Here is an 11494-nt window from a genome sequence, read left to right as displayed (position 1 = left end):
ATGAAAAGTCATCTGCTGCCTACTGCTCTGTTCTGACTCCTACTTGGAGGCAAAATGGAAGGTGAGCAGTTCAGGGCTGATTCAGCCTATGTCCCGGTACCTTTTTGGACCATGAGAAGGCATTCTATGTAACCACAAGTGTGAGAAGTGAGCGATTGAGATTGTTTAATCCCGCACATAACATGAGAAAGAGAAGGATAATTTCTTAGTTCTATATTGAGATCCCAATATTGATGGAAATGCTGAAGAAACTCATGGGTAGCATCTGATTCTGATTTTGAGAAGCCAGCCTATAAGGAGCGACTTTTGAATAGATACCATACCTTATTGCTGATTTGAAGTTGTGGGAGACCCCAAGTCTTTTTCCTGAAGAAGGTGGTTGGATCACTCAAACCCACCGAAACGCGTCGATGCTGATTGATTAAAGTACTAAGTCGACCCAATCTTGGCTAAACAAGAGACTTTTCACAATAGTGGTTTGACCAATGAATTCTTGTTCGATCAGTGTGCTGAAATGACAAATAATTAATGTCTATGATATTCTCCCAGTGTAATAATTTGTAGTTTTACATTTTGTTATGATGTATAGGATTTTAGAACAATTCGGGTATGGTTCTCTGAATTTGCATATAGAATAACTTGTTTTGCAAATTTTTGCTATACTGAATGTACTTTATATACAATGTTTTAACCGGTTTTAAAAGAATATAATTATATACTGGATTTTGCTATTAAACAGTATTTTTTTGTGATATTGGTTGTGTTTGGAATGAATGGCGTATGATTTGAAATCAGGCTTTTATTAACATATCCAAAGGGAATTTTTTATTTTGACTAACTGACACCTACTTGACCTGAGATTGAGGGTCACCTCCACAACCCTGATTCTGCTGCCCAAGGATTCAGCCATGTGACTGCAAAGTAGCAGATCAACAGTAATGCCAAATAGTGCTCCATACAGGCAGGTAACACAAGGGCACGTCTGAAAGATCTAGAACAGCATGAGTGCCAGCACAAACTCTTTATCAAGACACAATTGGAGCTACCCTAGGCGTTGCCCATATTAGGCGATCACCGGCATTGCCAAACAGTGCACTCACACCTGAGATGATTCTTGCTTAAATCTCCCCCTATGAACACATACCCTTATACAGGTGGGAGCTACAGCCCAAGTACTGCATAGCTGTAATAGGATCGGACGTAGCGCCTGTGGTATAGAACCCCAGGTGGGTACAGGAGCTTTATTATTAGTTGCGGACCTTAATGTTGGAAGAATCCTATAAGTGAACCTTATTCCTGTGTGTAGTACCTTATTTTCTTGTGTTATTAAAAATGCATTTTTATATAAGAAAAGCACTGATATGGACTGAGAATCCTTTGACTGCTCGCACTCGCTTCCCTGAGAGCCAAGTGCAAACCACAACAGCAGGGACCACAGCACCAAGCACAGGAATAACTACAGTGGGGCTTACTGCAGTAATAGCCAAACTGCATCAGAGATCACAGTAACATCACATCTGTCACAACAGCTACATTCGCAGCGGCTGATGTAGCATTGATCACAGCAGTACTACAGCTACTACCATGCCTTCTACTACAAGAGCAGTAACAGCTGCCAGCAATTTGGGGACAACAGTAACAGCCACAGAAATAAAAAAAAACACAGTGAAGCACTTTCTAGTCCATTGTTTTTTTTTGTTCAGTGTGCAACTGCAGACACAAACCAACAGCAGTGGTGGCAGCTGCCACTAGTTTGGGGATAACGACAGCAACCACAGCATAACCACACACACACCCATCCATATGCAAATCAGCCTTCTTACTGCACCAGTAGGAATAATCCACCCAAACTGCTAAGTGAGTGATCCACTGAACTGAAACACAAGTAGCTCAGACTGGGTTAGGTCTTGTTGGGTCTCATCACTGAAGTACAGCTTGAGCCGTGTGGAGCAAACAGCACATGACCCATGTGTGGACATGCCATTTGGACTGAGAGCATCCTACTGTGATCTCTGGGCATCCCATTTGGACTGAGAGCATCCTACTGAGATCTCTGGGCATGCCATTGGACTTAGAGCATCCTACTGAGATCTCTGGGCATGCCATTTGGAATTAGAGCATCCTACTGAGATCTCTGGACATGCCATTTGGACTCAGAGCATCCTACTGAGATCTCTGGACATGCCATTTGGACTCAGAGCATCCTACTGAGATCTCTGGACATGCCATTTGGAATTAGAGCATCCTACTGAGATCTCTGGACATGCCATTTGGACTCAGAGCATCCTACTGAGATCTCTGGACATGCCATTTGCACTTAGAGCATCCTACTGAGACCTCTGGACATGCCATTTGGTCTGAGAACATCCTACTGAGATCTCTGGACATGCAATTTGGACAGAGAGGAATGTACTAAGACAAACAAACATCCATTGTCAAAGGCAAGAGAACTGGCTTTAATGTGGTAACCCATTTAATCAAATGCTTGCAGAAATATGCGGCTTGAGTACTGGGGAGCTTGTTGACTAGAAACACTAACTCAGCCCTCCATCATTCCAGGGTATTAAATGTGACCTATGGAAGGAGGTGAAGGGTTTCCCAAGCTCTTTCAAGCCTCAGAAGAATTATACAGAAATGCACCAGCACCAGAGATGCAACATGTTGGGTGTGCTCTGTGACCTGGGGGTGCCAGGAAACCACAAGTCAGGAAGGTAGGTGGGCAGCAGTCGGGCACAGAATGCCATGTGGATGGTGGCAGTGGGAGTTGGACAGATGGATGGGACGTGAACAAGAGGGGGACGAGCACCAAGGCTGGGAGAGGAGATGCAGGCGACACAGCATCAGGGCAAGAACTATCCCTGCATTAGTGGGCCCGAACCAAGTATTTTATTTTATACCCTGCCTAAAACTGTAACATCCCCTGTTCCTTGTTAGTTGGCTGATACTTTCCATTACGAACCCTGCAGGCTGGTTTGGCTTCTTTTTATTTGGATGCAGGTCACATGTGCTGCGTTTGCTGCTTATTTGCCTTTCAGGGTAATTTCAGGGTAACTACAGTTAGATGCCATTTGGGATTGCATTTGTTTCGGATTTTGTTGTTTTCCATTGCTAAACGGACTTCCATGTGAAGTGTTTAGGTCCCGTTTTTAATAGCTTCTTTGGACCTGCTCCCATCTCTGCCAAATGCCAATCAGTCTTTTTGATGAATTCGCATTTGTGAGAACTCTTCAGAATTTTGCCACACAGATTGTATCTCCTCCTATTATTGAAATGGGGATTTGTTCCTACAAAAAGTGTTTTTCACATGGAGGACTTCCTTTGTCACCTATAATGGACAATGGAACGTAATTCGTGTTGCATTCTGTAAGGACGTTTATTCACTAAACAGGTGACGTACAAATGAGGGAATCTTTGCCAATGGGCCAGTGGAAGGGGACAATCCAGTTGCCAAAGCAAAGCAGGCATCCACCGCTTGGAATGGATGTGGAGGTCAGCCTGTAAATGGAATCATGGGCAGATCATTGTACCACGTCCATGACCTCAGGGTTTTCTCCTTTCGACCTGTTGAGGGGAAAAAAATCCTGTGTCTAAATTACATCTTGGAAGGTTATGGGGTTTTAAGTGGCACCCTACTAATGATTCTATGTTGGAAAATGTTAAAGAAGAGTTGAAGAATAGAAAAAAATAAAAATGATTACACTGTCTGCCTAATGCCACACAAATAGATTACGCAAGGGAAAATACATTACTAAAGGTAAAGCAAAGAACCCATGAAGGCAAATTACAGGCTCAAAGTGGGAAGTGTGAGAAGGGATCTGTGTCTGTGTTACTGTGTCTATGCTCCTTGGTCAGAGGTATTGGTACCCGGTTTCTTAGTAGTTAGAAGTTAGGTGCAAAGCCTCAGTGCTCTCTGAGGCAGTGTTAGGTCAACGTTTACCTTCCCCGGAGCACCAGGATCCACACACACCAGGATCCACGCGCATGGACTTCCCCGGAGGTATTGCGTGCAGGTGGCGACCTGGACTTCTACCCCGGTGCAACTGGTGCAGCTGCAAATGCCATGAACATTCAGCACAGGCAGTTGCAATCACCGGTGCTGCATTTCTGGTCCAAATCAAACATCCCACCCAAATGGTAATGAAAGCCCATCCACAGGTCACTGGTGAGTCCATTCAGGGATCAGGTAGGTCAAAGTTCACAGGTGGTGCCAATAAGTGTTATGCTACTTAGGAGCACTACGTGAGGCGGTCATGCTTCTATTTGCTGGCGCACTCCTCCAAGTTTATGGAGGGGGGAGGTGTCTGTAGACTGACTCCAGCACTCTACTTGGCTCCTGCGATGTCCCTCCTGCTAAGGTGTGACCACAGAAGTAGTCTTGCCTGGAAACTCCGGCAAAGAGTCATTCAGGGGGATGCATGGAGAACCACTCTAGCACTCGGGCCGGCTCCTCAGACATCCCTCCAGACAGCCCACTTTTCTGGGCAGGTTCTTCTTTCAGGTAACCGCAGGTGGGCACCTCTGTGGGCAGAATTCATGTTGCACGGGTGCCCTCCACTCATCTCTCTCAGCAGGACAGACAGACTCGTTTCCAAGGCAGCCCGATAGCTCTCCTCCAACAAGTAGTTGCAAACCCTCACCTCTGGACGACTGACTGTCGGCAACACCAGCCATGGATCTCAAGAGTTTCCCTAACATCTTGCGGGGTGTCTCTAAAATGAAGATGTTGCACCAAGGAATTCACGGTAAATGTGACTTTATTTCTGCCTCTTCAAAGCCAGGGACCACCAGCACCTCACCTCCTCCAACCGTCTCTCATGGAACCCTCACACCCCATTCCTTTCCAGAATGTTCTACGCATGTTATGTCATCCCAGCAGTCTCCTCTGTGGGCAGTGAGAAATCCTGGAGCCCTCTGAGTAAGTTTCAGGCTCTCACTTACAGTCCTTTTCCAGACGGGGAATTGTGATTTCACTGCCGCTGTCCTGGAGGCAGGCTGAAGCTGTTCACGCATAATGCGTGTACTCGCACTCTCTCGAACTACAGATTAACAAATGGTGTGCTGCCTCTACCATTAAGCAAGTTCGACCGGTAAATGAACAATAGTCACGTGTTGCACCTCTCCAGACCGCAGAGGCCTGCTCTGGCTCTTTCGTACCTTTATGCATACTAGGCCTGAGCACACATGCATGACTGCTACTACGCATTCTGGGCACTAAGGGTCAGATTTACAAGCCCCCTGCGCCACCAGTACGTCACTTTTCGTGACGTACTGGTGGCACCGGGGGCTCCTCCATATTTACAAGGAGAGGAAAAGCCAACCTGTGTGACTTTTCCTCTCCTCGTAAATATGGCCCCTTCACACCCAGCACTGTGCGTTGAAGGGGCGTTCCATGGGTATTGCTGTGGGTGTTCTCACGCAACACCCATGGAACAAGACACATCTCCAGATTTACGAGAAATCATAAATCTGGAGATGCGTGTGAATGCTACGCCACCCTACGCATTCTACAGCACGCATTGAAAGAGGAAACAACCTCTTGTGATTATTTTTGTGCAGGAAGGTGTCCCTTCCTGCACAAAAACAATCTCCCCATGACGCAGGCATCCTTGCACCATGGTGCAAGGGTGCCTGCGCCGGCGCATGGCTGCAGTTTGTGCACCAGCACAGGGGAAACACAGAGATGCGACATATTCTTGTAAATATGGGTGTTGCAGTGGACATTCTGCTGCAACACATTGCTTTTTGACGCTTCCCCATATTTACAAGGTATGGGGCAGCGCCAAAAATAAAATCAGGAGAAACCTGATCTTAAACAGGCGATACGAGGAGCAATTTTTTTATTTCTCACCGTATATTGCTCTTTCCACGTGTGCACATAAAAATAGTAAATTGCCTTTACAGGTTGTTTATGTGCAGCACAGCACAGTACAGGCACCCTAGCAAAATGGCACTAGGGTGCCTGCGCTGGTGCTAGGCAGCTTTTAAAGCACCAGCGCTAGGGAAAATGCAGGGGTGTTCTGTATTTTTGTAAATATAGCACATCCCTGCATTTTAAAACTGTTAGAGCGTGGCATTACCAATTTTGGAGGAACACAGCGCTCCACCAGTTTATTGTAAATATGCCCCATTGTCTCTAAGTTAAGCCATTTGTGCTTTTGTGCCATGCTACTAAACGGTTAAGCACTGGTTCATTTAGTGACTTTTTGTGGTTCACACTTACAAGGATTGTGGTTGTTGCTTGAGAAGGGTTGCCCCCACTCAGTAAAAAACACTATTTCTTACATTTGTGCTCAGTGGTGGGATCCAGTACTTGTGTTTGTATAGTGCCACTCAGTAATTTTTGTGTAACGCTAAAATCCCTAAAAGCCCTGAAGCTTGAAGCTTGCCTTGTACCGTCAGAGGACTGCTCTGCTACTTGAAGCTTGCCTTGCTGCTTGATCCCAGGCCTACCAGAGTGACTGCAAGGGCTGGTTGACTGGCCTACTGTGTGAGCTACAGAGACCTTGAACCGTGCATCAGGCCTCTACCTGGAATGAGTCCTGACTACCCAAGTGGTTTCCAACAAGTCCTGGACCCTTAGAAGTAGTTCTGAAGGTGCTTCTCTAGCCAAAATCTGAAACATGTGACATGAAAAATGTTCCCCAAATAATGACCTGTGCTGAGAAACGTCATGAGACCACGATCTCCCTGCTAGCCGAGCCACTGGAGGTGCATCACCGGTTGGCCTGACTTCACCGTATGTCCCACTGCGTTCTTCTCCGCAGTAGCACATTTTGTTCAGATGGACCTCGGAGCAACAGTACCCGGCCTGGTGGAGCCTTCTTTGGCTATAACCTTCAGCCTCATTTCGCTGGAGATTTTTGACTCCCAAAAGAATGACAAGGTCTAAACATAGAAATCTTTTCTCACAGGGCCTCCACCCCACCAGACTATGCACCCTCTGCACAGCACTCAGATGACTTGATAATGGTGAGCGAGCTGTGCACGCCTGTCACAATCGCAAGAAATAATCTCTCTAGTTGTCCACGCTATCTTTTGGTCTGAAAAAAAGTTATATAAGAAATGAAAAAGTCTATGTTTAGAAATAAATCAAATTTTACACCCACCACTCCTTCCCCGCTGATCCATTGGCTTTCTCAATGAGAGCTTATCTCACTGTGCCATTATACACCATTTTTAACCGACATAAATGTCTATTATTCCCTGGCATTGTGCACAAATGTGCAGATAGCTCCCAGAAAGCTCTTGTGCGCTGTTGCTCATTACACTCTATTGTTTGTGCCAGCATGCTGTGCTCAGATCTTTCTCAAGTGTTCTCCAACTCTCGCCCATAAACTGGAACACTTTGCATCTCTGCCTTTCTACTACCTCACACTTCAACCTTGCCACATTCTGTTTTGTAAGCAACTCCCACAATTGAATCGCACTCACTTTAAGATTAACAGTTTTTTCTTGTATTATAGGTTTCATATAATTGTCGATATTTTAATTTGTTAGATCTGAGCACGTCACTTCCGTTATCCCCTTGTGAAACTATTGCTTTTCGCCAACTCTTTGTTAGTTTTGTTTGGCTGCGCGCCTCTCACTCCATCTTGAAATGATTATTAAAACACATGACACAGCCCTCGTCGCCATGACCCATGTCAACATTACGCCATTTCCATGTAATTCTGTGAGGGGCGTAATTTAGTGCTTCCAGCTGCATCAGCATCAATGAATCATTTTATATTTGGAGTAGCCCTGATGCTGCTCAGCCATGGATCCCCCTTCTACTTCTTCATGACCTCTTTTAGCTTCGCACCATTTCCGATTCTCTCCTTATCACCCTCGTAAGTAACTCCCACAAATAACCTACATGTTCATGGTTTCCGACTCCAACCTCTCTTTTAGGGGCCTATAAAAAAAGTATCTTAGAGTATAGAAAGTAGTACTCGATTCGTTCTCTATTAAGTTCTCTTCCACACCTTCATGAATTGGCTTTAAAACTTCTAAAAATGGAAACAAAATTGGAATATTCAGAGAATGTTCAAATACAATCAGTATGAATAGAAAAGACTGTGACCTCTTTGCTCTGTCTCAAATAGAATGTTGTACATTTTGGGGCAATTCACAAAAGCATGTAAGGGTACGTACAATAGTACTCCTGTAGTCTTACGTCCCATACTCATAAATGCTTTGGAGAATTGGCCCCTTTATGTCTCTCTGCCTGTCTAGCCAACGTTTTATTTTTGTGAAAAGATATTGCTTAATGCTATTGGTTAAGTCTGTTCAATGAAGCTGTTTTGTGTTTTTTAACAGTAGTGCATCGAAGGAGTGGAATTCATCCTGTTGGCGCTAGGCTAGAATATCCATTAGTCTTCAGTTCAAATATTAGTGGGGGAGAGGTTGGTTGGAAAGCCTATTTCTAGTGCTAGCTGCCATCAAGACTAGTGGGAGGAATTTTTTTCAGGATACTGACTCACTTCGACCCAGAACCAATACATCGGTTCAATTCAATTAAGCTTTATTCGGTATGTACAAACAACCATAAAAGCAGTTACAGTTATAAAAATACACTACAATAAAAGAAACAAAAAAAATCATATTAACAGGATTTTGCCAGCAAATTACATAAAATCAGGCCCTTATCTGTTACATATTATCTTTTAAAGGGTAATAAGGCAAAATTAAAACAGACACCAGGTTTATCTCGGACCTTTGCCATCACTGACCAAAAGGGGGTCATCTTTCAATTTCTGAAAGACTTCTATGACCAATTGGTAAAGGTGATTGAGAGCTAAGAGCCAATCGGAGCCAATCTCTCAGCCAGCTCTTTTAGGAGATACTTGGTAATTGGTACATCCCGGAGTTCTGCTGTCTCTCATGCCTTCACCGCTGGGCCCTGCTATGCTAGGACCACATGTAATGATTGGGTGTCACTATGCAACTGAGTTGCTAGTTAGGGAGTGTGGGTTGAGAAGAGAGGATACTGCTGCTGATGGAGCTTTCCAAAAGTAACATGTACCCTTTATGGTATTCTGTTTTACACAATCTATTATTGTAAAGCTTCAGAGGTAGTTTGATTAAGTCCTGATGTATGTTGGAGGTAGAATATGACATCCATTTTAAGTGGCTCTCTGAAGCAGTTGGAAGGAGATTGGCCCCCTGGCTGATCCGTTCCTCCGTTGCTCCACTCTTACCTTGTACTTGGATGTCATTGTAATAAACATGTTTTATCCCACCATTGTGGCTGTGGAATCTTTTATCTTAGTTCAAACACTACCATTTACAATAAACCTACAACCTCTTTACCTACATAAACTGGCCGCCAGATAATACTCATCATAACACTGGCAGTGAGCAGAAAGCGGAGCTTAATGTGCTGAGAGACAAAGAAATAAAGAAGAAGAAAAAGGCAAGTTGAAGAAAAGAGAAGAAAAGAAAGCCAAACATGCGAACAGTGTCATGTTAGTTAGATAGCCTAACCAAAACAAAGCGCATTATGTGGTCAGTTCAAGTGTGCTGATATGCAATTTTAGGCTTTCAATTTGTACCCTCTGTTGACTAACAATTTAAAGGACCATGGTGGAGATCTGCCTGTCTGGTGTGAACCATCCACTGGATTGAGAGCTGGGTATGTGGAGCACTGATTACTGCCACCGCATGGATGTGAGAAATTGGGTTGTTGGTGGACTGGGGCATGAGCCTTGGTCAAGCAGCAACCACAATGCCTGACAGAGTGAGTCACAAGCCAACCCTAAATTAACCTGTGCTCAACCCCTTGACAGCTTAGCACAGAGCAGACAGCCTTAACTTAGAGGCAATGTGTAAAGTCTTTGTGCAACACTTCTGTTAGACCTGGCATCTTTTGAAGTGGTTTCCCCTGCCTTTCTGCTTCTGATCTTCTGTTTTAGCTGTGTGCTGAACTTCGTTTTTGCTGGTTTTAGGACTCTGGCCACTTTACCACTTCTGACCAGTGCTAAAGTGCATGTGCTCTGTGTCTAAAATGTAATGGCATTTAGTTTCTTCATGACTGACATATATTATTTAATAATAAGTCCCTAGTGCAGTGCACTGTGTGTGCCCGGAGACTGTAAATCAAATGCTGTTAGTGGGTCTTCAGCATGGATTGTGCCATCCACATGAGTAGCCCTTCAAACTTGTCTCAAGCCTGCCACCGCAGAGCCGGTGGGTGCAGTTTTAAACTGACATTTTCACCTGGCAAGTTCACGTACTTGCCAAGCCGAACCTTCCAATTCATTACATGTAAGGCACCCCTAAGGTAGGCCCTTGGTAGCCCGATGGGCAGGGTGCAGTGTATTTAAAATGTAGGACAACTGCTTTTTAGTTTTACATGTCCTGATAGGAAGAAACGGCTACATTTGTTTTTCACTACAGCAAGGCCTATCCCTCACAGAGAGACAGAAAGGGAGATGAAGTATGCCCTGCATATCCTGATGGCCCATCACCCGGCTGATGGGCCTTCCTGAGCTGCAATGGTGGGAGGAGCTGACACTTGCACCTGAATAGGGCTATGCCTATCCCCACACAAGGAGCTGCATACCCCCCTGTAGTGTATCTAGAGCTAGCGCAGGGAAGGGCATGGTCTTGTGCACTACAAAAACCTTTCTTTGAAGTCTCCCCCCATTTAAAAGGCCAAAATCGGTATAGGTACTGGACCTCTGACACCCTACACTTTGAACACTTCTGAACTGAGAACATTTTGCCAGGAAGAAGAGCTGTTGTGATGCCAGGTAAGTACTGCCACTTTGCTGTTTGCTTTGCTGTGTTGGCCTGCTCCCTGCTGCTTCTTGCCTGGGAGTGAGAGGACTGGACTTTACTCTCTGCATCCTGCTTTCTAAGGCTCTCCAACGGCTTGACTGAGCTTGCCTCCTGTTGCCGAAGTCTCATGGACATCAAAGACTTCACCTGCATCTGGTAACCAGCACCTGAGCTCTTCTGCTGTGAGTCCTGTCCTACCAAGTGGTGCCAAGTCCAGTTCTGGGCTCTTGGAGGTGAATTTGGTGCTTCAACCAACACATCGACACCAAGCGCCAGTTCAGAATCAGCGCATTCCTGTGACCTTCGACTCATTGCCACTACCTGTGCAGAAACAATGGTCCCCTCTCGCTGAGTGTGCGCCTCTGAAGAACCGCCACTGCAGGAGTCTTGAGCACCACTTCACCAAAGTCTGTGATGCAGCACTTTGACTCCAATGCAGGCTCTGCCCTGCATGACTTTCGATCAACCCAGTGCCTTCCCCCCAGAGGTTTGATAATCAACGCTGAAGAATTGATGCAGCACGGTTTCAACACTGATGTATCATCGACACCACGTCGCCTTCAGGAACCAAGGTCCTGCAATTGCAACCTGCACAATGCACTGTCCTGGAGCGGCAGAGCTTCAACGACTCTGCCCCACCTTAAGGAACCAATGGCTCACTTGTCTCCACGAGGCCTCACCTCCTCTGCACTACGCACCGTCTTTGGTTTCCGACGCATCCAAGGTACCGTAA

Source organism: Triturus cristatus, chromosome 8, assembly GCF_964204655.1.
Source record: "Triturus cristatus chromosome 8, aTriCri1.1, whole genome shotgun sequence".
NCBI classification, from domain to species: domain Eukaryota; kingdom Metazoa; phylum Chordata; class Amphibia; order Caudata; family Salamandridae; genus Triturus; species Triturus cristatus.
Note: the sequence above shows the minus strand (reverse complement) of the source record.